Source organism: Pongo abelii, chromosome 3 (assembly GCF_028885655.2).
Source record: "Pongo abelii isolate AG06213 chromosome 3, NHGRI_mPonAbe1-v2.0_pri, whole genome shotgun sequence".
Lineage (NCBI taxonomy): Eukaryota > Metazoa > Chordata > Mammalia > Primates > Hominidae > Pongo > Pongo abelii.
The window spans coordinates 145729806-145757501 of record NC_071988.2 but is presented as its reverse complement, the minus strand read 5'-3'; the positions used below and the strand labels follow the sequence as shown (position 1 = coordinate 145757501).

General features: G+C 35.5%; 1 long non-coding RNA gene across 3 annotated transcripts in view; it reads right to left on the bottom strand.

The window, feature by feature from the left end:
• The window catches only part of LOC129059071 (uncharacterized), a 109683-nt gene extending 88745 nt beyond the window's left edge, over positions 1 to 20938 (bottom strand). Inside the window, exons 1-3 of one of the 3 annotated variants that reach the window (XR_008524746.1) lie at positions 20811 to 20938; positions 18734 to 18828; positions 8648 to 8738 (exon numbers count right to left, since the gene is read on the bottom strand). This is a non-coding gene — a long non-coding RNA (uncharacterized LOC129059071). Of the gene's footprint in view, positions 1 to 8647; positions 8739 to 16632; positions 16858 to 18733; positions 18829 to 20810 lie in introns of those variants that run through there. The other 2 variants (XR_008524745.1, XR_010139882.1) reach the window with 2 other exon arrangements.
• Positions 20939 to 27696: the final 6758 nt, after the last annotated feature.

Sequence of the window (27696 nt, the reverse complement as noted above, 5' to 3'; positions counted from 1 at the left end):
ACATTGCTTCATCAGACTTCTTGATCTCTATAATTTTTCAGGGTCCAAAAATGAAATGTGATTTATAGTTCTATAAATTTCATTGCTTCAGAGTTTTGGTTCTCTAATCTCAGCTGTGAAAGGAGAGCTCAGAAGTTCCTTCACAGATTTTCTTTTAACCAAAGAAATGAATGCATAAATAAACCCCAGCTAAAACTTTCATGTGTTTAATGTCCTAGAAGAGCAAAATGATTGGCTCAGAATTAAAGGGAAATGTAATGGTTTTTGATATGTTTTGCAAGATGAATAATGAAAAGATTGTGTAAAATAGTGTATGGTGTGACGAAAAAAAATCCCAAAAGTAGTATATCCAATGTCAACATTTTCCCATGGGCTTTGTATTAAGCCCAGAGAAATCCTTTGTGTATGCTTTGTAATTTTTAACTGGAAAGAAAAAGTGAAAGAGAAATAGGTTACTTGGGCCACTAACTTGGCATGTCTGTTGATTTCTTATAATTAACCTGCAGCCTAGAGATTGCTGTAGTCAATATATATATAGAAAGAAATACTCAACTCATGGAATTTCTTTATTAAGCAATTACCCTCTACCTTCTGCAGAGTAAATGCCAATGCTGCATGAAAATAACAGAATTCCACAGCTGGAATTAAACAGAATGATTTGATACTTGTGCTTGGTATTTCTGGAAGGGAAAGAGTTTATGAATTTTCATTGCAAGACAGACCAAAATTTAAAACTTAGAGAAGGAATCTGAGTTACTTTGGTTGAAACATTACTGTCTGCAAGTGTAGCAGTAGGCTTTGTTTTTTTCTCAGCCTGTGGCAATGGGATGGGTTTTAATAGTAGGTAGCTAACCCCTTCAGTGGAAGTGGGAATTATTTTGTTATCAGTTAGCCATTTGGCAAATATTGTGAAATTAGCAGGGCCTTGAACATTAAAAAGACATTATCATATCTTAAAGTGAATAATGAATGTGATTTTGGCTACATAAAAATTTAAATAAACAACTTCTAGGGTTTTTTTTGTATGATATGACAGATGTGGTTTCTCTAACATTCTTTTTTTTATTATACTTTAATTTTTAGGGTACATGTGCACAACGTGCAGGTTTGTTACATATGTATACATGTGCCATGTTGGTGTGCTGCACCCATTAACTCGTCATTTAGCATTAGGTATATCTCCTAATGCTATCCCTCCCCACTCCCCCCACCCCACAAGAGTCCCCGGTGTGTGATGTTCCCGTTCCTGTGTCCATGTGTTCTCATTGTTCGATTCCCACCTATGAGTGAGAACATGTGGTGTTTGGTTTTTGTCCTTGCGATAGTTTGCTGAGAATGATGGTTTCCAGCTTCATCCATGTCCCTACAAAGAACATGAACTCATCCTTTTTTATGGCTGCATAGTATTCCATGGTGTATATGTGCCACATTTTCTTAATCCAGTCTATCATTGTTGGACATTTGGGTTGTTTCCAAGTCTTTGCTATTGTGAATAGTGCTGCAATAAACACACATGTGCATGTGTCTTTATAGCAGCATGATTTATAATCCTTTGGGTATATACCCAGTAATGGGATGGCTGGGTCAAATGGTATTTTTAGTTCTAGATCCCTGAGGAATCACCACACTGACTTCCACAATGGTTGAACTAGTTTACAGTCCCACCAACAGTGTAAAAGTGTTCCTATTTCTCCACATCCTCTCCAGCACCTGTTGTTTCCTGACTTTTTAATGATTGCCATTCTAACTGGTGTGAGATGGTATCTCATTGTGGTTTTGATTTGCATTTCTCTGATGGCCAGTGATGATGCTTCTGCACAGCAAAAGAAACTACCATCAGAGTGAACAGGCAACCTACAGAATGGGAGAAAATTTTTGCAATCTACTCATCTGACAAAGGGCTAATATCCAGAATCTACAATGAACTCAAACAAATTTACAAGAAAAAAACAACCCCATCAACAAGTGGGCAAAGGATATGAACAGACACTTCTCAAAAGAAGACATTTATGCAGCCAACAGACACATGAAAAAATGTTCTCTAACATTCTTAATGTGATATTCAACAAAAAATTCGAAAAGTTAACTCTGAAGTAGATTTTAGGAGGCAAATAACTGCAAGTATTTTAAATTAAGTTTGTTTTCTTATAAGGTCTGTGTAACAAGTAAATATACATAAAAGATGCTCTAACAGAGTTTTAAGATTTAAAGCAATATGTTAGTGAGACCCAAAATTTGAGGGATATAGCACATTTCTAAAATTATAAGTCAAGGATAACAGAGTCTAGATATAGGAAAGTCAGATACTCTTGCTTTGACCTACCATCTATTAACTATTACTGAATAATTCTATTTTTCCAGCCCTTACCTGGTAAAAAATTGCAATGAGTGAATTATATTAAATGACCTTAAGTTTTCCTTCTATCACTAAAATGTTTTAATTATGTTGATTAAGAATAAAACATGATTTAACATACAATATTTACTTTTCTACATAACCCTTAAAATTTGGGCAATTTGTAAAGCAAAGTTAAATACATGAAAACTTTCATAGTGTAAACCATAAAGTTTCTGAGACAAATCCCAATCAGTTTAGAACTTTATTTGGTCAAGGCTGAGGATGCACGGGAGACAGATCTGTGCCTTTCTCCAATGATGATTTTGAAGGCTTCAATATTTGAAAAGGAAATGCAGGCTGGAGGGGAAATAGGGAGGGTCTGGTCACATTACTGAATCCACATGTTGCAAGATAAAAGAAGTAGTATGGAAATAGTCAATTATGTATTTGTCTCACCTTCAGTAAATTGGCATTTTACACAACATAAGGTGAACACAGAGTGGAGATATTTGACCTTTTATCTGTAGCTATCTGCTTAGGAACAAAAGCAAAGTCAGTTTCTTGCATGACTCAGCTTTCAGCTTAATTTTTTCTTTTTGGCATAGTGAAATGGGGTCCCAGTTTTTATTTTCCTTTCACAATAGAGATTACAGAAATACCTCAATTCTACTTTAGATTATCATTAATCCAATTATTCATTTAATGTGTCAGACTTTTGGCATTATAGGCAGGATCTTGTAGTTGAGTCAGAAGATATTCTACAAATAAATAATTACATGCAATGTAGTAGATGATGCATTAAAGACAATTTAGTATAGTGCGTAAGAGCACAGACTTTGGAGTCATTCAATCCCTATGTCTGCCATCTACTTGCTGTGTGATCCTGGTCAAGTTGGTATACTTCTCCAAATCTCAATTTCCTATAATGGAGATAATAATGATGATTAAATGAGCTAATGCATTGTCTCATTCTTAAGAAATGTTTAATACATGTTAAGCATTAAGCTCAATTATGCTCTTAGATGTGCTATAGGAGCATTAAAGGGAAAAGCCAATTGCTATCTGCGTAATTCCAGGAAGAGGAGGTCCAAGGAAGTGTGATATTTGAGCTGGCTTTGAAAGAAGAGAGTGAGTTAATTGTGTAGATTAGAGTCAAGGGAAGTGCAACCAAGATAAAATACACACGCAGTTACTGAATTAAGAAGAACACATTCTAAGTTAAGGGAATATAAATGGTTTCTTGGCTGGAGAAGTATGTATGTATGTATTGGTATAAAAAGAGGAGGGTTGGAAATTGAGGCTAACACTTTAACATAAATGTGAAATGCTATGAAATATCTTGTGTACAAAGAATTTAGAGTTTAATCCTTCTGGAAACATCAATGAAACACCCAAAGTTTCCACATAGTAGTAGGATGACACTATCAACAGACTTACTGATGTAGGAAGGTCATGTTCAAGACAATGTGGAAAACCGATGAATGCAATTGAGATTGGTAGCAGTGAGATGCCAGTTAGAATATTCCAGGCAAAAACTGATAGAGGCCAAACCCAAGGTTGAAATAGTAGAAACGGAAGGAAGAGAGATTTAAGAGAGAGTTATGAGCTAAATAGATGCATGTATTAGGGTTCTCCAGAGAAACAGAACCAATTGTATGTGTGTGGGAGGCAGGGAGAGAAAGAGACAGAGGGTGGAATTTATTTTAAGGAATTGGCTCACATGATTATGGAAGCTGTCAAATCCAAAATCAGCAGGGTGAAATAGCAGGCTGGCAACTCCAGAAAGAACCAGTGCTGCAGTTCAAGTCTGAAAGCTGTCTGCCAGCAGAATTTCATCTTGCCCAGGGTAGGTTGGACTTTTGTTCTATTCAGGCCTTCAACTGATCATATGAGGCTCACCTACGTTATGCAGGGCAGTGTGCTTTACTCAACATCTACTGACTAAAATGTTAATTTCCTCCAAAAACACCCTCACAGAAACACCCAGAATAATATTTGACCACATATCTGGGCACTGTTTCCCAGCCAAGTTGACACGTAAAATTAACCATCATGGGCATGTGTTGATGATTAATTGGAAAAAACAAAAATGAGGAGAGCAAGAAGCTGAAAATGAACCAGGTGTCCCCCTTGGTATAGGAAGAAGCATTATCTGAAGTAAGAGAAAAGGAAGAAACAGACTGTGGATGGAAGAGTTAGAGTTGAATAATTTTGATTGATTATATTGCATTTGAAATGACCGTGGATAATCCAAGTGAAATGTTTCTTAGAAAATTTGAGGTATTGGTCTGAAGATTACATAAGAAGCCAGGGTTAAGAATAAAGACTCAGACTAATATCTAGCATCTATAAGAAACTTAAACAAATTTACAAGAAACAAACCCATTAAAAAGTGGACAAATACATGAACAGACATTTTTCAAAAGAAGACATACATGCTGCCAACAATGCTACAGAAAAAGCTAAACATCACTGATCATTAGAGAAATGCAAATTAAAACCATAGTAAGATACCATCTCACACCAGTCAGAATGGCTATTACTGAAAAGTAAAAAAATAACTGGTGCTGGCAAGGTTGTGGAGATAAAAAGGAATGCTTATACTCTGTTAGTGGGAGTGTAAATTAATTCCACCATTGTGGAAAACAGTATGGTGATTTAATGAGCTAAAAACAGAACTACCATTTGATTTATTAGTGGATATATATGCAAAGGAATATAAATCACTGTATCATAAAGACACATGCACACATATGTTCCTTGCAGTACTATTCACAATAGCAAAGACATGAAATCAACCTAAATGCTCATCAATGGTAGACTGGATAAGGAAAATGTGGTACATATACACCATGGAATACTATTCAGCCATAAAAAAGAATGAGATCATGTACTTTGCAGGAACATGGATGAAGATAGAAGCTATTATCCTTAGCAAAATAATGCAGGAGCAAAAAACCAAATACTGCATTTTCTCACTTATAAATAGGAACTAAATTATGAGAATACATAGATATATAAAGAGAAACAACACACCCTGGGGCCTATTGGAGGGTGAAGGCTGGGAGGAGAAAGAGGATTAGGAAAAATAACTAATGAGTACTAGGTTTAATAGTTGGGTGATGAAATAATCTGTACAGCAAACCCCCGTGACCCAAGTTTACCTGTGTAACAAACCTGCACATGTACCCCTGAACTTAAAATGAAAGTTAATAAAAAGAGAGTAAAGACTCAGAAACCAATGGTCTTTCAGCTGAGAGCATAGATAAAATTTATGAAAGTAGTGATTCTCAAACCTAAAGCTCATAAGAATCATCTGTGAAGTATTTTAAAAATACAGATTCTGGTCCCCACCCTTGGAAACATTAAATCAGAATTTTCAGAGCTGTAGCTCAGGCATTCGATTTAGAAAGTCCCATAAATGCAGCCAAGTTTGAGAGACTAGCTTAAAGTTTGAAGACTGCTGGCTTAAAGAACAGATCATGAAGCAAAATAAGAGACTAAGGAAAAAGGATAAAATGTAGAGAGTAGCACATTTTAAAGGGAATAGATTAGGAGAACCCATAGAAGTAATCAGCAGGAAATCAAGAAGGAGGAATCTTATCTGGAAACCAAATTACGGAGAGCTGGGCTAACAGCATCGAATGCGGAAATGATGTCAGTAAAGATAAGGAATGTGAAAGACATTCAACTTAGTTTTCCTCAATTAAAGCTCGTTTTGATCTATTAATAGCAAAAGGAGCCTTTGGGTCTTAGGAGTAGTAAACTCCATTTTCTATTTCCCAGTCCCACTTGCAGGTTCCCCAGAGCCAAAAGCAGCTGTTTCACCAGATGGCCGCTGGCCAGGACATTTTTTTTTTTTTTTTTTTTTTTGTTTCACTGAACTAGGAAGTAAGACAGGCACAAAACAAGATATAAAAATCAAAGAAAAAGACTAAATAAACCATGTCATAGACGTCAGCCTGATCATTATGTTTAGAAACCAGCAGGATGACACGAAAAAGTCACTGTATGTATCTTCCAGCTGGAAAATGTTTCTAACTAAAGAAAGGAGGCCAGAGAATTTTCAAAAGAATTGTTGAGATTATAAGCAGTAAAGGGAATGTCACCAGTCCTACCTCAATGTCACTACAACAAATATCAGCCTTATGTCAAAAGCATCCTGCATTCACTTTGCCTTACATTAAGACTTTGCCTCACAGCCAAGCCCTAAAGGGAAGATGCTATGGAACCACAGCTACAATATAGTCAAAACTTGGCTCTGAAAGCTTAAGTCCATGCAGTTAAACTTCTCAAAGCCAACCTAGGAAACAGGCCATTGTCTCCTCTGCAGGGGAACAACCACTGATAACATTTTGCCCTCACTCTGGTAGGCCAGTAGTGTCTGCATTACTTCTGTCAGGAAATTAATAGGAATTCATTGGAATTGAACACATAATTGCACTCTGATCCACTAGGTTCTACCCACTGAAGTAACTAGTACCTTTGAAACATTACTGGGACATTCAGAAAGCTGTCCCATACAGAAAGCTGGGACACCTGTACTTTGCTAAATCTTTAATTTGCTAATTTAGAGGCATATATATATATATAATACATATTATATACAAATATATACAGTTGAGAAGTCTCTTGCTTGAAAAAATGAGTGAAGAGAACCAATCCCATCTTCCACCTTTTGTGATATATATATTTTTTAACTGAGATGGAGTTTCGCTCCTGTCGCCCAGGCTGGAATGCAATGGCACAATCTCGGCCCACTGCGACCTCTGCCTCCCAGGTTCAAGCGATTCTCCTGTCTCAGCCTCCCAAGTAGCTGGGATTACAGGCGTAACCCACCACACCCAGCTAATTTTTGTATTTTTAGTAGAGACTGGCTTTCACCATGTTGGTCAGGCTGGTCTCAAACCCCTGACCTCAAGTGATCCACCCACCTCAGCCTCCCAAAGTGCCAGGATTACAGGTGTGAATCACCATGCCCAGCCTGTGATAATTAATTATATTGGAAATATTTCCTGCTTTGGAAGACCATCTAAAACAAAATTTCACCAATAGTAATATATTAATGAGAAAACGTGGCTGGTTTTAATTCAGAAGACTCTCATTACTGCCAATATTTTTATTAGATCAGTCAAATTAAATGGTCCTGGAAAGCATCATCAATCCACTCTTTCAGTATTTCTCTAAGTCAGTCAAACGTCTATTTCCTTCTAATTTAGTTCTTTTCCTACATAGTAGAGGCATAATGCTGAAGCTAATGCTTTCTGTATACCAGAGTTTAATCAAATAAGCAACATTCAGGTACTGATTTGAAAATTGGGATCTTACCTGATAAAATGAGCTCCTCCTCATAATTCAAGATTGCCCCATTCACATTCTATATTTTCCCAAATTACTAAGAATAAGACCCATACACATGGGGTAAACTCCTACACAAATGGTCTTTGTTTATTATCCATTAATGACTGTCTTAAATTTCAACCTGCCAGGATGTCACTGCAGATTAAAATTGACAGCCAAAGGGGGCTTTGGTGTTTAATTCAAATTTTTGAATTCATAGATTTGAATGAGAGAATTGAAATAGAGAAGTAACTTGTCCAGCATCTCATATCCAGTAAGAGATAGAGCCAGGGCTTGAATTCAGATCTTGAGTACACATAAGCTTCCTTTTTCCTACTATGTCAAGATACTGCTATAATTCTCCAAGCAGTTTATGACTTCATGCTTCTTCTCTATCTGACAAGTTCACACTGCCCCAATTAGGATACATTTTTTCTTTTTGTGCAGTTCCTTAGCATCTGCCTTTTCATTTTGCCCCTCCAGCAACTCCTTTCTCCATCTCTTCAATGTGATTTATTTCTCAGTATGTCCGAACACATTTACATTTCTATCCTGAACTTCAACCCGTCATGAAAAAGAATATTTTGGCTAGTTCTTTTCTCAGAGGCAGATCAGTTTTGCAGGGATCTGAGGTAATCTGCACTTAAAGTTTTACTCTGGGGTGACCCTAGTCTCTGCGAAAACATATTTTCTATCTTGGTCTTTGGGTTATGAAATTCTTAGTGGTATGATGGGAAGATTCAGGAGAGCTGAGAATTTATCATGGATTTTATATATTTTGGCATGCCCCAAAATGCAGAGCCATGTTATATTTAGACTATTGCCATATAAAACAGTTGTTTATTGCTTCATATAATGTATATGTTATATGCCAACTCCGATTTGAATGGAAGTGTATTTGCTCCGTGATAGATGTTCTCCTGATTCCAGAACTCTAAGAAAGAGAATATGACATGAGCAGTTACTTACCTCATAACTTCCAGAAACTTGTTCATGTATATTACAGAGTTCTGTTGAGCTGCAAGTGACAGTAGAAACAGACATACATATATTGGTTCACCTAGGTATAAAACATAAGCAAACAGTAATATACATTTATACTATTTAATTATAAAAGCAGGTTTTTTGTTAATTTTACATTAACTATCCAGAAATATCCAAAGTATTGTTACTAAAATCTCAGTTTTAATTATTAAATAGTTAAAAAGTATAGGGTTTATGTATTTACACAATTTCATTCCTGTAATCTAGTCAGAAAAGGATAAGGGACCGATGGCTGAAAGCTTGGGAATCCTTGCATCATCCACAACTGGCTTACGACAAGAAATCAAACAAGGTAGCTTATAAAAATCAAGAGTGGAATTTTAAAAATAAAAAATAAATAAGTTAAAAATATATTCCTTTAAAAAAAGGGTAGACCTTCACATTCAATAAAATCCACTTACAACATTTTTATTCAGTCACTTGAAATTCACTGTGGGAATGTTTCATGTGTAAATCCTCACACTTTCTCTCGCTAGATACCTCTTAAAAGAAGCAAAACAGCAACAGCAAACAGAGGCCATGTGTACATCCTGGAAAGCAGCCTTCTCCTTGGCCTTGATTGATGATGACAATTCAAATCTACCTCAATCTCTCCCATCACATTCTTAATGCTGAAGAGCTGCTTGTATGTTCCCTTAACCCAGCCACAGGGGATTTATGGGTGTGCACACCCATAAAACAGAAGGTTGAGAAAAACAGAAGGTTGGCAGTCCCATGTAAAGGCAGCAGATGCAGTTGTAGACACCAAGGTTAGCATTAACAAGCACAGAAAAAATATTTCTATTTTCCTGCAAAGCTGAAGCGCAGACTGAACAAGATAGACATACAGATAAAGAAGACCAACCACAATAGGAGTGTACCAGGAACTATATTAGGTGCCCATCCAATTGTCTTACGTGGTCAAATACAAAAGTAATCCACGTACAGGGTCAATGGTGGCCTCCTGACTTTTTCTGGTGAGATTTTCATTGAAACCTGAGTACTCTTCCCACATTAAAATGTCTGCTTTTGAAACTAAGTTACTACTTAAATGGAAACATCAAAGAGGCATTAGCATGAAAGAGGAAAAAGACCATTATGTCATCCAGCTCACTTCCTTGCCAAGTAATGAATATTGCCCTCATTTCTCTTCCCAAAGTGTTGGTCAAATCCTGTTTTTAAAGCCTCAGAGATGGGCATCCATCCTCTCCCTCAGAGGATATTTATTCCACATTTTAATAGTTTTCACAATTAGGAAACTTTTCCTGAAAGTCTGTCCAATTTTTCTTTGCTTAATTTCTTTCCATGGTCATTTAGTAATGGCTCAGAGTTCTGAAAATCTTTCACAGGCAGTTGATCTGAAAAAGGGTGGCTTCAAGCGTGCATGATGAGACTGGGGGAAGCATGCCTATCAGGAGCATCTGAAATCACTGGATTTCCTCTATGACTTCTGTGTTTACCTTATCACATATCATATCTATATGTAAAACCATGAACTTGAGTTTGTAGAAATTATCTGAAATCTTCCATAGAACACTGTTTTTTGGTTTGAAAACAAATTAACACAGGTCATAGAATAGTACTAAGGAAAAAATCAGTTATTTGTAGCCAACTTCACAAAGTTTGTGGTCCTATTTTTTTTTCCACTATAGTGGGTGAAGGTTGGTGAGGGCATTAAAGGAATGAGTAAACCAGAGAAATAATTTGCTCCTCAAAACAATCTTAAATATCAATTCAAGGAAATCAAAATTTGTGCAGTTGCTATGGAAATCAGTGTATAGTAAAGGTAATTACTTTAATAAGTTCTTTTGTAGCACATTCACTGCAAAATACTTCTGTCTCTAAATAGTCTGAGGTATTTGGTTTCTCTTGGAACATTCTCGAAAGTGTTCTAAGAATTTAAATTCCTTCCTCTTGCCCCTAACCCTCACACTGGGCATGATATTTATTAATAAAAACAATAAATTAGATACTTTCAGAGATTCACAGGTAAGACTAAATGAACCCTGTCCTTTTATATGTATGTTTAACTCTGAACAAACTATCTAATACTTTGACTCTGCTTCTTACATATTCTGCAGCACAGTTTAATATGTCTTCCCAGTCAATTCACAGATATTGCTGAGTGGATGCGGTTGAGGTAGGTACACATAGTAGATATTTATTGTCTGTAGGAAATTAGCCTAGCCAAATACTTAGTACTAGATAGTTATTTAGTGTCTTCTTTTTATAATTTGGTTTTATTGTTACTTTTCTAATAAAATACTTGTTCTTTCACATTGATTTTATATTATAAACATATAAAGGTTGAAGAGTGTTTTATGGGCTTCATGACAAATAAGCTATATTAAATTTATACAATATCTTTAAAAGTCATATCTGCTTAAATGTTTCATATATTTTTTTCCTGCTAAATAGAAAGGTTAATTGGTTAAAAAAGTTCTGATAGATGAGAACCCTACTGGGAGGCTGGCCTTAGAAGTAGAATAATAATAGCAGTAGTCTGAGAAAGCTATAAAGAAAGCGAGGTATTTTCTTACCTATACTTCTTGGTCCACAACAATCAGTCCTGCCATGTACATGTAGAAACCAATATGTTATGAGAATTATCAATGATCATGTGAAAAGTAAGCATTCATGATGATTCACTTTTTTTTTAAAGCATGTTCTAACATTTTACTTTACAAATTTAAAGAAGGAAGATCTGGATGTTTCTGTTGTTCTCTAAGATATTTTTTAATATGGAGATTTAATAGCTAATTACAATACATATTTAATACTCCTGTCAAAGATTCATTATCCTCAGGATTCTAAAAGGAATTTTATAGTTCATATGTAAAAAAGGAATTACAAAACAAGTTGTGTTCATTCACTCAAAAAATATTTATAGAGCCCTTATAATGCATTACGACATTAGTGTGAGGACGTATGTTGAGTAAAGTCATCACGCTGACTTCCACCTTCATGGGGCTTTCAATCAGGGAAGATCCTCATTAATTACATGATCACATAAAAATGTACAATTGCAATTCTGTGAAATACTCTGAGTATGTATCATGCAGTTCAAAGTCCCCAGGGAAGGGAGAAGTATAAGGAACTAAAGTAAACCAGTGAGGCTGAATCCCAGAGGGCAGAGTTTTGGAGAACAGGTTATAGCTTTGTATAAATGTCCTGTAAGAGATAAAAAGCACTGGAATTATTAAGCAGAAGAAACACTGGATTTTTCTTTTGAAAAAGTAATGCTGGCTGCAGAATGGAGAATGCCTTGGAGAGAGAAAGACCGAAGGCTAATGCGGTAGTTCAGATAAGAGACAACCAGGTTTTAATCTACACATCTCCATCAGAACTCTTTTTTTTGTGCACATAACTCCATGGCCTTGCTGCCCTAGGCAACAGTCAGCAGACCGCCAAACATGTGAGTGAGCCACAAGAACAACTTGGCCCAACCCCACATAAATTGTTGACCTATAAACGTAAACTAAATATATACATTTGTTTAATGATAAAAAAAAAAAAGAAGTAACTCCTCTTTTTAAGGTCACTGATGACCACCACATTGATTAATCACATGGTCAAGCATTTGTCATATTACCCAACTGCTCAGGGGCAGTTGATGTCATTGATCACTCCTTCCTTATTTTTTTTTTTTTTTTTTTTTGAGAGATAGTCTTACTCTTTCACCTGGGCAGGAGTGCAGTGGCTGCAATCTCGGCTCACTGCAACCTCTGCCTCCCTGGTTCAAGCGATTCTCCTGCCTCAGCCTCCCAAGTAGCTGGGATTACAGGCACCTGCCACTACTCCTAGCTATTTTTTTTTTATTTTTAGTAGAGATGGGGTTTCACCATGTTGGCCACGCTGGTCTCAAACTCCTGACATCGTGATCTGCCCGCCTGGGCCTCTCAGAGTGCTGGGATTACAGGCGTGAGCCACCGCGCCAGGCCCACTCCTTCCTTGTTGACAGTGCTTCCCCTGTCCTGCTCTGATCTTCATTTTTGTTCCTCTCAATCTTCTTGGCTGGTTCTTCCTGTTGTCCTTGGTAAACTGCAGTACTTTAGGGCTTTTTATTTTTTCTCACATATTTATCTTCTCTCTTTATACTTTTCTCGGTGATCACATCCAATCCCATGATTTTTAATATATCGACACACTGACAACTTAAATTTTAACTTCATTTCTAATCTTATCTAAACTAAAGTTGTATCATATGCCAGCCATGCCAAAATATGTCTCGAATCTGATCCCCACTGCTGACATTTTATTTCAATCATTCAATTGAGATAACTTCCTACACTGTCTTCCTTTTCACCCTTGCTTATATTCTATCTTCAATACAGCATCCAGAATGAGCCTTTTAAAATATAAATCAGCAGGCAGGGTCTTCCCCACTCTCCCCACCTCCTGACCCTCTGGCTGAAACCCACAGCGCAGCCTTCTCTCCTGTGTCATTTGTGCTGATTGGTTGCAGCTCCGCATCTCTCTGGGGTGGAGCCCCAAGAGAAAAGTAAAAGACCCTTGACCACAACCACTGCTAAGGTCCCTTCCTCTGTTGTCTCCAAGTTGGGGAGGGAACATAAACCCTGAGATTGCCCCAGAGTTGTGGTGGGCAGCCCGGGAGTGCCAAGCCATGAACACAGCCAGCTCTCAAGTGGGGGAGGAACCCACATTTTCAGAACATTGATAGGGAGCATGGCTGCAATTGTGGGGAAAGGTAAGGGAGCCACAAGACAGAGCAAGAGCCTGCTGACTGACCATTATGCCTAAGCACCACCTAGTGAATGACACCCCAAAGCTTCAACACCGAAAGTACTTCGTTAGCATACCCACCTGTGTACCAAAGACAAGAAGTCAGCTACAAACAAAGACCCTGCACAAAGCTTTGGCCCTCTGGAAACATCCAGAAAATATAAATCAAATCATATTACTCTTTTGCTCAAAACTTGCTAAAGTCTTTTAGTCTCCTTTTTTGTTTGTTTGTTTGTTTTCTTTTGAGACAGACTTTCCCTCTTGTTGCCCAGTCTGGAGTGCAGTGGCTGAGATCTCCACTCACTGCAACCTCTGCCTCCCAGGTTCAAGTGATACTCCTGCCTCAGCCTCCCAAGTAGCTGGGATTACAGGCATGTGCCACCACGCCTGGCTAATTTTTGTGTTTTTAGTAGAGATGGGGTTTCACCATGTTGGTCAGGCTGGTCTCGAAAACTCCTGACCTCAGGTGATCCACCCTCCTGGGCCTCCCAAAGTGCTGGGATTACAGGCGTGAGCCACCACGCCCAGCCTTCTTTTACTTATAGTCTTACAAGTAAAATCCAAAATTCCTACCACAACCCACAAAGTCTTAAATGCTGTGTAATCTGATATCCCTGTATCCTTTGTAATCTCTTCCTTGCTAACTCCATTCCTTGCTAGTTCTGAAAAAGCTAAGCAAGCCCAGGGATTTTGCATTTGCTGTTCCCTTTACCTAAAATGTCCCTTTCCTCCAATGTCACAAAACCATTTCCTGCAATTCTTTCATGTCTTTCCTCAAATATATTTACACGTAAACTTTATCGACCACTCTTAATAAAATCATACCCCATCCAAATCACTTCCTAATGTTCTTACTTGTTTTTTTCATGAAATTTATGCCACTTTTATCTTACATGGAATTTATACCTCACTTTATTTATGTATTTATTTGTTTATTTTATGCCCCCTTCCTTAAAGATTGTGAGCACTATAAGACCAAGAAGTTCATTTTAGTTGTTACTCTATGAGACAATATACATTGCAGGCATCTAATATAATATCTATTGAATAAATAAATGAATATACATATAAAATCAGGTTAAACATAAATTGCTGAGGATTTTTACACTTGCATAAAGTGTACACTCAAAAAATTAGAGTTATAAATAATTATCCATACATATTATTATATTTAACTCTCAAAAGTCCCCAAGAGGCAAAGAATATTAGTCTATTTTGCAAATAAGAAAATTGAGGCTCAAGAATAATTGGAAATTTGTCCAAGATTCCATAGGATGCATGTGTTTGAGTATAAGACCTATGTCTTATAGTTCCTTTTCACACTGTCTCCCGTAAACAACCTGAGTATTGCAAGCAGTTTGACTGACTTTGTGTATTCAGATAATTACATTTAAAAATCCTGGCACAAAAGTAAGGTAATCGCTTGTGGAATATGATAGGGGTAGAGCCAGAAAAACTTCCTGTAAAATTCTGGCTAAAGCAATAACCCAGTTTATGACCTTGAACGTACCTTTCACCTCTCAACTTCAATATTTGCCTCTATAAAATGATAATCTTAAAATGTGCATATTACACAGTGGGATACCAATGATTAATGGTTACTGCCTGCAAAGAATTATCTAAGTGCTAAATAATATTATGATTACTAACAGGCTTGGAATTCTGGTTCGGAACTTTTGGCTGCTTATTCAAACCTTATCTAAACTATCTTAAAATCTTGAGTCTTTAAGACTGGCCTTACTAGAGCTTTCTCCTTGCTTATAGTCTAAAGTGATTTCTTAAGAAAAGAATTTATCTTACGAATCTTGTGAAATTTTCAAATTTCTGCTTTTACAGTCATCCTTCAAAAGGAATATAAGAGGCATTTATTAGGAAAGCAAAACAACCTACTGAATAAGGGATTGCTTTTGACCTTGACATTGGTCTCAGCATCCCATGGTAGATGCTGCTAATTTTTTGAATCAGTGGTTGAGCCAAATTGCACAGTTTCAGTAAAATTTCTGAACACTTTCTGCTTAAAGGAATACAAAATCCAGGTCCAACAAGCAGGAGAAGAACCACTAGGAAATGGGAAATTTTAGAAAGCATTCAATGTAGCCATTCAGTAACTTTCCTTTATATGGATTTTAGATAATTCATTGTGGTGTCAGTCTAAGCACTATTTTTCTCAATGCAGAAATTATTTTGACAAATCATATCATATCACATATATCACATATCATTTACTTAGATATTTACTGATTGCTTAATGAATGGCAAGGACTTGTTAGACATTGGACATATACAAATAAAGACATACCACTAGCATTACATAAAAATGTCAGTGGAAGTAAACACAGGAGCTGGAATGAAATTACCCAATTTAAACTGAGAATATAGCTCCTTTGGCTTTTGAGAAACACAACAGACTTAAGTAACAGAGTCAAGCCAAATTGCCTGGTTCAAGTTCCAGCACTGCCACATATTAGCTGGGTGTCTTTGGACAAGTTACTTAATTTCTCTGTGCCTCATTTCTCTATTACAAAACAGAGATTTTAATAGAATTTACCTCATAGGGCTGTTGTGAAGATCAAATTAGTTAATATGTGTAAAACACTTGGAAAATCTTAGCAGAAAAAATATTTTATATAGCTACTGGTTTTTATTATTATTTCAAATATAATGGTCTTTCCATGGTAGCAACATATAATACAATGTCTTAGTTAAATATAAGTTGGGATAACTATATAATATCTCTAAGTAATTGATAGTGTTAATAAATTATTAACATGATTGAATATTTATGAGTTTTATTTGGGACTTAACCACTTGTAAGTTGTGTGAACTTGGACAAGTTACTCAACCTCTCCATACTTCCATTTTCTCAACTGCAAACAGGGGGTAATATTTGTACTTAGCTCCCAAAGTTCTGATGAAGGAGGATTAAATTAATTAATAAGGTAAAGCACTTTAAGAGAACCTGGCACATGGAGCCACTGTGTTAGTTATTTTTATTATTGCTAATGTCAGAAAATATATTACAATCAAAAGGAAAGAGACCAGAGTTCGATAAGTAATTAACAATAATCATCAAATATCAAAGTACGAAATGCTTCATCTGAGACAAACATAATTATTAGTAAAGAATAATCAATGGAAAATAAATATTTGTTACACCTATAGCCAATGGAGTAATAAAAAGAACTTACCAGCTGACAGTTAATAGATAGTATCATCTTTTTGGAGTATCTTTTTGTACAAGCTTCTCTGGGTAGACATCAATCTTTTTACATTACCTAGCACCTACCAACTAGCCTGAAGCCCTTAACAAGCTGTTACATGGGGTGGTTTAAAGCAGTAACAAGAAAAGGAAAAAATAAAAAGCCAGAAGGAAAAAGTGCATGCTGTTTTGCTGAGTTGCACAACCTGGCTGATGGCCTAGGAACTACACTGGAAGTTGCTGAGTCTTGTTTAAATATTTAACTCTAAGTGCCAAGGAAGTTAGAGAATCTAATGTCTACCAATATTTTAACATAACTTACATAAATCTTTAGCAAACATCAAATATGTTTGGGGGAGATAAGTTTGATTACTTACTGGCAATGTGTAATAACAAAATTCTCCTTATATTTTCACAAATGGATTTATTAGGATGATCACTTCCCACGTTGATGTGTGTAGAAATGACAACTCCACTTATAGCCCTATCCACTCACCTCTCCTGTTGTTTCTAAACTTACTATATCCTTGTTTACAGCCTCTCACCCTCCAACATATTACTGGCCTACTTTCAGCTCATTCCTAAGAGGAGATAGTATTTCCAGATCTGCGCACACTGAAGATATTCCAAAAAGATTTCACCCTTGTTAAGTCCAGGATGATAGGAAATTTCCTAATATTGCAGTAAATGCACAGGCTTTTATTTACTCATCATGCTTGATGACAGCCATTTCATACTGGAATGGACATTCAAGGGGTGGCCTGGCTCAGAATCTGAAGGCAGAATAGCTTTTGTGGGGCAGCATAAATCTTGCCAACTTATATGTGGTTTCCCCTTAAAAATTGTTTATTAAAATCTTACCAATAACGAGGTGTAACCCAGAGACTTTGGCAATGAAATTCTACTCGTACAAATCATAGAAATATGTGTCTTTCGGATTTTTAAAAATAAAAATCTCAAATCAGTTTATATTTTTGTCTCATTTACACTTGTTAAAAAATTTAAAAAGGTAATCAGGGCCTCTTTATTGTTACACAGCCAATAACAGTTATGGTCAAACTAGTTTTGATTTAGATAAAAGGCAAATTGCATCTCCATGTCTGGGATAAGCCTGTAAAATTCACGAGTATAGCAGAAACTAATCCTTCATCTGCTTCTCTTCCTTTCTTGTACTGCTGGGATGAAAACGTAGCAGCAGTTATGTTAAAGAAAGCTGTGAGGAGTTGACAGAAAAACTGCTAAAAACCTCATATATATATGTTTATAAAGGTATATAAAATTATAAACCTATATATGTATATATGTTTTTGGTTTTTTAAACTTTCTTGGTTCCTCAATTTCTACAAACTCTCAGTTTGCTTTAAGAGTTATCAACAACAACAAAAAAATGGTAACCCTGTACTCCTAGCTAAGTAGGTTTTTCTACTCCCAAGATTATTTTGTGAGTGATAACTCACATATTGCTGCTTGATAAAGTAATCTATTCCAGACAGCCACTTGGTGACAATGAAACCATTTAGAAAGAACCAAACAGATATATGGAAAAATATTCAAGAAAATATTTAAAAGAAAATAATTAATGTTTCTTAGTAATAGAAAAGTTGGCTTTGAAAAAAAAGATGAACACATTATTTTGAAAATGTGACTTTAAAGTATCTAAGTGCAAGCTATCATTATGGAAGAGATCTAATTTAAAAGATTAATGTTTACAGTGATCCGTGCAAAAGGTGCCTTGCTAAACAACTGCATATAAATTGAACTTCTGAAAGCTGAGTGAATGTATAATTTCTATTTACAGCAGAAATCTTTTAATAAAAGAAGGATCTTTCTTTGTTGTTCTTGTTTTTGTTATTTTCTGTGATAATTTTCTATGAGAATATTTTAAAACTAGGCATTTCTATAATATAAAAATAATAAAAATTATGGGAAAAATCCATGTTGTAATATCCATAACCTATCAATTAAGTGATTATGATAAAGGGTATCTAAAATTGGAAATGGCTGGAAAATTTTTCTTTGAACTTTTAATCTCATAGAATTTTCCATCTTCGTTCACAAAAAGCATTTTGAAGTTGATATGGTTTTGCTACCTGTGAGCAGCTCCAAATTCCGCATGACAGTCCCCAAGCTGCTTTCTTGGAAGAGCCTTCAGAAATGGTTTCTGAATCAACAAATGTTGAATCTCCTGCAAATAATGGGCCAAACTATTATTCTCACCTGCTTGCAAATAGAAGTTAATGTGTTTTCCGTAAGGACCCAGTACAATGGCATTAAAAAAAAAAATAAGCCAGCATTATGGTGAGTATAAGGAAAATAAGACATTTTTCAACACTGGTAATGTTACTGTTACTTAGATCCTTTTTTCAAATAGTGACAGAATGTACTTTTATTCCAAGAAGGATTCATAAAAGTGTAACAGGTACAAAGAAATATAAAACACTGTATGTTTCTCAGGGTGCAGCTTTTACAAGATTGTGTATACTAAGGGCATTTAATCACCATAAGTATAGGAGTACTTCCTTTCCTCCTGGCAATTTGGGCCAGAAAAACTATAACAGTAATTGGAATATGAGTCACAGGATGTACTTTAGGTCAAGACAACACTTTAGGAAGGCCAAGTCAATACTTTTCCGACTGTGAAGGTTTGGGGATTTCTTTTCTTTTCCTTTTTTTTTTTTTTTTTTGGTTTGCTTTCATTTTTTAATGCATTGATTTTATGTTTTGGCTTAAAGTTCTTCATGCTCCTAGAATTTTGGCTAGCACACACACACACACACACACAAACACACAAAAACCCAAAGAATGAGAAAGAAAGGCCCTAACCTTTTTTGCTATTATTTTTTGTAATTTTAGAGAATTCTCTTATGTGTGCATATGGTCTAGTCTTTCCTTGATCAAAGGACCTCATCCAAAGTTCAAGATTAAAAAAAATTTCCAACTAGAGCACATTTAGGAAATTGTGGCCACAGCATATTTTATGGAATAAATTTTATTCAGTGTTCCAAATTACTTAAATTAAGTTTCTAGAGATCTTTTATTGAATTTTATTTTGAAAGTCAGAATTCCTGAGATTGGAAAGCCTTTTTACTCATCTTACTGATCTAAGTCAATGTGCAAAGAACTTTTGTGGTAATTGTCAGGACATGTATTATGTTTAGAGGCAAGTGTTGATAAGATATGTTGTTGGCATGATAGGAGATTTGAAGTCAGGGATCAACATTACGGCTGGTAACATCTCCTTTATTTTCCAAGGCACCTATCACCATGATGACCAGATCTGTAAACAGATATATTAACTTAAAATCTATACATAATATAATGAATCCTGTTGCTGCAGGATGCAGGAACAGGGAGGGAAAGGAAGAATATGCCATGATTGGAAGAGGTGACTAAAAGTGAGCACTTTCCTTGGTCCCTGGCTTCCCCATGATGGTATATTTTCTCTAAACAGCCTAATCTTAGTTCTTTGGAAAGGGTTGAGTATTGGCAATCAGAACACAGATGGGCCAGGAATTCTAAGTGCATTCAGTAAAAATTATTGCAATTGGTGATAGTGGCTCATCACTTTGATTTTCAGCATCTCTATTTTGGCAGACCAGGGTCAAGCTGGAATGTACAGAATAATATATTTGCATAAATTACAATATGGTAGATTTAATTCTATTTTAGAGAAAATGAGCTCTTTTCACAGGGTATTGACAAGAAATCTAGGATATGTTATAAAATCTGTATTAGATAATATGAATTAGTAGCCTCATCTGTATTAGTAGTTTATCAATTACAATTTTAGAGTGGACAAAATCAAAAATTTTATTTAAATAAGAAATGACTAGAGATTATTGTTTAGTCTCCCATAAAGAGGAAAATAAAATTTGTCCATGATTATTTGCTCATCATGAATATTTAGTGATTGCTAAATTATGTCTCTCTACTTGTTCCGTAATGTCTCCAGATATGTGGAGGCAGTATGCATTGAAGGATTGCCTGAATGAAAAAAATATTCGTTCATAAATGAATAACCCGAAGTAAGTCTCTTGATTTTCTCCTGCCTCAAACCCAGGGAGAGCCATATTGAGTTTCCCAATCTCCAGAATTTTCCTTATCATCTTAGTTTGAAAAATGAACTGTCTTTAATTTCTGTGAATCTAATATATAACAAATACTGACCTTTGTTTCAAGTTGAAGGAAATGAATTTAGATTGGCATTTTTGGTTGTATTCATCCCTCCTGAAGGCAGAGAAAACTTCTCCACTTTGTGTTCCTTATGATGTTCCTTCATTCATTCTCTTGTCCATAGAATGATTGAGGGAATCTTCCATTGTACCCAAAATTCTAGTTAACAAGCATCCTATCCAGGACTTTGTAGACATCTTAACTCACTGATTATAAATCTTCCCTAAGCATGTCATTTCAAAAGTTTGCCTCAGTTCTTCTTGCTAGCATTTAACACAAGAAGACCCTGCTCATAACATTAGTCTAGGTAGAATAATGATGGGGATTTACTCATTGTTATGAATATTTCTATTTTATATGCCCAAAAAATTTCCTTTCCTCTAAGAAATCATTCCCCTTATTAGGAAATAATGGAAACTTTCAATTGTAAAAGTAATACAAACTCAAAATAGAAAATCTGGTTAAAAAAATAGAAAAAAGAAATTTTTTTAGAAACCCAATTAAGTCTAACTAGAGACAATCTTTTAATTTGTACCTTTCAATTAATCTTTTTAGACAAAAATTAAAATATTGTATTAATATAAAATATGCAACATATAATTTTGCATCTTTTATTTCTTAATTTATGTTATCTTCTGTGTTGTTAAATATTCTCAGAAAATATATGTATATATATTTATATATTAATTTTATATATATATATATAGTGACAGGGTTCTACTCTGTTGTCAGGCTGGAGTGCAGTGGCACAATCATGGCTCACTGCAACCTCAAGCTCCTGGGCTCAAACAATCCTTCAATGCACTTAAAGCTACAGGCACATACCAATCACACCCAGCTAATTTTTAAATTTTTTGCAGAGATGGCGTCTCACCATGTTGCCCAGGCTGGTCTCAAACTTGTGGCCTCAAGCAATCCTCTTGCTGAGCCTCCCAAGGTACTGAGATTATAGGTATGAGCCACTGTGCCCAAACAGGAAATATTATATTTCATTATATTTAAATGAATATAAAATCACATTGTTTAGATACAGCATACTTTTAATATGTTTTAATAATTTAATTTTTGCATCTTATTATTAAATACATTTGAGATTTATTTTGTTGTGTAATGAAGTGAGGATCTAACATGAACTTTAAAAAAAGTGTTTTCAACTACTTTCTTTTAAAAATACTCTTCCTAAGTGGTTTCATACAACTTTCTTATCTTTGTATCTGACATTCTCAAATCTGCACTTATTCTCTTTTAATCCATGGCATTAACAGAGTGATCTTTTTAAAATACAAATTTGATTATATACTACATTGTCTGAGCAATTCATGGGATATAAACAAGATGGCAGAAAGGGTGGACTTTTGAATAGAAATAAACCAGTATATCAGCTTTGAAAATTTGAGTTGCTCATTAGATTTCCATATAGAGATGCTGATCTTGGTGTTAAGGAATGGGTAACACAGATAATTTTTAAAGTACATTACTGTATTGAAAACTTTTCAGAAAAGTTCAGGGCCTGAGTCCTAGAGCACTGCATTGCTTAGAGGTAGGGTAGTTGAGGAAGAGCTGACAAAGGGGTTGAGAAGGAGCAGCCCAAAAAGTAGAAAGAGAGCCAACAGAGTGATGTCCAGAAGCCAATGGCAAAATGCTCCAAGAAAGATAAGGTACCAACTGTGGCTGCTTAAGGTAAAGCATGATGAAGTCTAAGAATTGACTTGGATTTAGCAACCTGATAGCTGGTGAGCTTGGGGCATTAAGCATTTTGGTAGAATGACATTGAAAAATCGATTGGAGTAGGTTTAAGAGATCAGGGGGAAGATTGGCAAAATGAGTACAAACCCTTCCAAAGAATACTGTTGTAAAGGTAAACAGGTAAGTGGAGTGATAGCTAGAGTTGGCTATAGAGTAAAAAAAAAAAAAAAAAAAAAAGCACTTTCTTTTTTAAAATGAAAAATAAGGCATGTATGTATTCTAATGGGAAGGATTCAATTAAAGGGAGAAAATTAGGATGCAGAAAACTAGAATGAGTCAAGGGGCACTTTGCTGGGAAAGAGACCTAAAATAAGTGAGAAGAGACAGAATCTATTATACTGGTGAGGAGCTTGGCCTTAGATGAAGAAAAATAGTTTACATAATGTAAGGAGGGAAGCAGAGCATATGGGTGGCACAGGCGAGTAAGTGAAGATGTGCTGGTGGGGCGCATGGAGGATGCTTATGATTACCTAACTTAATTTTGGTCAAGTATAAATCAAGGTCATCAGCTGACAGTGAAAATGGTGGGGATCTATTGGAGATTAGAGAAGATGTAAGGTCCTGAGACTAACTGGGAGAATAGAATAAGGATGTTCAGCTGGTAGCTCTATGGGTACTCCAAATCTGTGTCAGCAATTTCAAGTAAGGCCATTCAACATAGTTTTGCATTTTTACACTATTCTATTGCATGGCTATAGAAACTGAGTAGGCAGAGATCTGGATTTAACCAGGGTTTAGGTTTTGCCAGGCAGTTGTGGCAAAGGTATAGGAAAGACAGGAGTTGGTGGTGTACAGGCATGATTATAATGATTGATGCTAAAAGATAAGCTTAGGAAGAGGGAAAGTGGTACTTGGAGAGGGAAGCAAAAATGCTTCATGGACCATAGGTTGCTGGAGAAGCAGAATAATTGTCTACATCTGTTGGAGAGAGTGAGATAGAGCAAGTAGGAAGTAGGCAGAGAGTGAGATTTCTAAATCTGAGGTCCCACAGGGAATGTTGTTTCAGTAATTTTACATCATTATTTTTGAATATTGGAGTGGATGCTTGATAAGGAACTAAGAGGCCAGGGCGTAAGAGGTATCATCTATGTGAATATTGTAATTTCCAAAAATCAAGAATCATGCAAGGAGAAGTATTGAAGAGAATGGTGGTAAGCCAGCTATGATTAATTCTCAAGGAGTTAGAGAGGGGTGACCTAGAGATCTGTTGAGATCATCTGAACTGTGTCATTTGAAAGGTTGTTTAGATATTTTTCTTAGCTATGTATTTAATTTTTCCATTGGCTTCAGTCACTTTTTTCAATCTTCGTAAACCATTTTATCATTAACATTTTTGTCATTTTCTAATTAATTCAAGGAAAGTTTCTTATTATTGTTCTTCACCTTCTAGTATCCTCTAATGCCATTTATGTTTTTCATTACCTCAAATGGAGATTTTAATTCTGTTAATCTTGAAATTTTACCTGTATGTGTTATCATCATTTTCTTCATTTTTTCTCACATTTTCATTTCTTCTCACATTTTCGTTTCAACTAGTCCTCAGATTACAGTTTTCTGTTCCTATTTCATAGAGTCCAGAGCATCTTGTAAAATACTGAAAATGGAAAACAGCTTCTGAAATATTATGCTCATCTCTATAGTGAATCCTTTTTGGAGATAAATTCCCCTTGAAATGTTTGGATGATGTTTCTTTTGCTTCCTTCTGTAGGATGACGTCGTAGGCTCCAGGCAGTTTTCTTTAATCAACTTGTCCTCATTGAGAAGGGAGGTCCTATACCCAGTTTTGTCAGCAGAATAGGTGACTAATTGAATATGCCTTATTGAGTAAATTTACTTAAATTACCTTCATGTCAGCTGGCTCAAAGGCCAAAATGTTTGCTCCAATTGCCAGTTTAAGACATTTTTTAACAAGCACATGAAAAATTGCTCAAGATTATTAGCCATTAGCAAAATGCAAATAAAACAAAAATGAGATACCACTTCACACTCACTAAGATGGCTTTACTAAAAAAGATGGATGTTAACATGGCACATGTATACGTATGTAACAAACCTGCACATTGTGCACATGTACCCTAGAACTTAAAGTATAATTAAAAAAAAAGATGGATGTTAACAAGTGTTGGTGAGGATACAGAGAAATCAGAAAACTCATGCCAGCATAACTTGTTTTATCTTGCTTCATTTTATTGCACTTTGCAGATAATGTTTACTTTGGATTTTTTTTTTTAACAAATGAAAAGTTTGTGGCAAATGTGTCAAGCAAATATGTCAGTGCCATTTTTTCCAAAAACATGCTCACTTCATGTCTCTGTGTCACATTTTGATAATTCTCACAATATTTAAAACTTTTTCATTATTACATATGGTGATTTGAAATCAGTGATTTTATGATACTATTGTGATTGTTCTGGGCTACTTCAAACTGTGCCCATAGAAGACTGCAAACTTAGTCAATAAATGCTGTGCGTGTTCTGAGGGTTTCGCCATCTAGCTGTTGCCCCATCTCTTTCCCTTCTTGGGCCTCCCTATTCCCTAAGACACAACAATATTGAAATGAAGCTAAGTAATAACAAGATAATGGATGCTAAGTGTTTAAGTGAAGGGGAGAGTCTCAAATCTCCCACTTTAAATCAAAAGGTAGAAATGATTAAGCTTAGTAAGGAAGGCATGTCAAAAGCCGAGATGAATAGGTTAGATGAAGCTAACACAACATTCATTCTGTAGCACATGAATCAGGAAATAATTCCAACTTTCAAGTCTTATGATTCAAGAAATACATATTGTAAGGCTATAGCTGGTATAGACTGTGATTCCACTGATGGATCTGAGCAGAGTAAATTAAAAATCTTCTAGAAATAATTTACCATTCTAGATGCCATTAAGAACATTCATGATTCATGAGAAGAAGTCAAAATATCAGCATTAATAGTAGTTGGGAAGAAGTTAATTCAAACCTTCCTGGATGACTTTGAGGAGTTCAATATTTCAGTGGAAGAAATAACTGCAGATGATGGAAATAGCAAGAGAACTAGAAGTGGAGCCTTAAGATGAGATTAAATTGCTGCAACCTCATGATCAAACTTTAACAAATGAGAAGTTGCTTCTTATGGATGAGCAAAGGAAATGGTTTTGCGAAATGGAATCTACTCCTAGTGAAGATGCTGTGAACATTGTTGAAATGACAACAAAGGATTTAGAATATTACATAAACTTAGTTGATGAAGCAGTGGCGGGGTTAGAGATGATTGACTCCACAATTTTGAAACTGTGGATAAAGTGCTATCAAACAGCATTGCATGCAACAGAGAAATATTTCATGAAAGGAAAAGTCCATCAATGCAGCAAACTTCATTGTTGTCTCATTTTAAGAAATTGTCACTGCCACACCAGCCTTCAGCAACCACCACCCTGATCAGTCAGCAGCCATCACATTGAGGCATGAGGCAAAACTCTCAGTTAAGACTCATTGAAGACTCAGAGGCTCATTAACGTTTTTATCATGAAGTACTTTTTAATAAAGGAACATAAACTATTTTTTAGGCATAATGTTATTGCACATTTAATAGACTATAGTATAGTATAAACATAACTTTTATATTAACTGAGAAGCCAAAAACACTGTATGACTCACTTTATTGTAATACTCACTTTTTTGCAGTGGTATAAAACTGAACCTGCCATATCCGTGAGATATGCCTATACATTGCTGGTGGGAAAGCAAAATGATGTAGCCAGTTTTGCTTTTGACACTCTGACTATAACATGTTTCAGTGTGGATCTCTTTTAAATTTATCTTACCTGGAGTTCTTTGAGTGTCTTTTATGTTTAGAGTCATGTCTTTCATCAAATTTAGAGAACTATGACCATTGTTTTTAAAATATTCTTTTTGCTCTTTTTTCTCCTCTCCCACAGAACTCCCATTATTCATATGTTAGTGGGCTTGATAATGACCCAAAAATCTCTTAGATTCCATTCATTTTCTTTATTTTTATCTTTTTTGGCTCCCTGGAATAGATAACCGTAATTAATCTGTTTTCAAATTTGCTGATTCTTTCTTCTTTTTGCTCAAATTAGCTATTGAATTCCTCTAGTGAACTTTTCATTTCAATTATTATATTTTTGACTCCAGCAAGTTTATGTGGCTCTTTTTAAATAATTTTTATCTTTTGACATTTTCTATTTTGTGAATAATTATTTTCCTGGTGTCCTTTCATTCTTTGTCCATGGTTTCATTTAGCTATTTTAATGTATTTAAATAGTTGATTAAAATCTGTCTAGTAAATCTAATATCTGGGATTCTTCAGGAGGCTTTTCTACTAATTTATTTTTTCCTATGAATAGGTCATACTTTCTTCTTTCTTTGAATGCCCTGTAATTTTTTCTTGAAAACTAGACATTTTGAATATTATAATGTGACAGCTCTGGAAATCAGATTATCTTCACTCTCAAGTTTGTTGTTGTGGGTTTTTTATTTTTTAGCAGCTTTTCTAAATTATGTTTTTATAGTCTGTATTCTTTGTCTTGGGTGACCACTGTAGTTTGTGTTTTATTAGCTTAGTGGTCAGCTACCATTTTAACAATTTTCTTAAACTTCAGGAGCTTAAAAAAAAAAAAGAAAATATACGTTTTTAGTCTTTACACATCACCTGTTTTTTACAGTCTTTCATCTCTTTGGCAAACTGTTTACCACTCTGCTTCAGCCATCACTTCCTGACTGTGTGGTGCCTGAAGGTGAGCCAGAGGTAAAAACTTAGGGTTGTCTCAGGCCTTTTCCCAATGATATTTCAGGCTGACTAATGTAATAATTTAGAAATCAATTTATTGTTAGCACTAAAGAGCCTGATCATTACTTAGCAAGCCCCTTTGCTTTTTTGCTGCATAAAAACAATCACCTCGAAACTTAGTGGCTTAAAACAATTTATTATTTCTCATGAGTCTCTTAATCAGCTGAGTGATTCTGCTGATTTGAACTTGTCTCGGCTGATCTTGTCTGGGTTCACTCAAGTGTCTACAAAAAGCTGACAGGTAATCTAGGGTTGATTGGTTTAGAAAGTCCCAGAAAGGGAAGCATCACATCTACTATAAGTGATCTGTTACTCTTTAGCAGGCTAGCCCAAACTTGTTTTGGAGG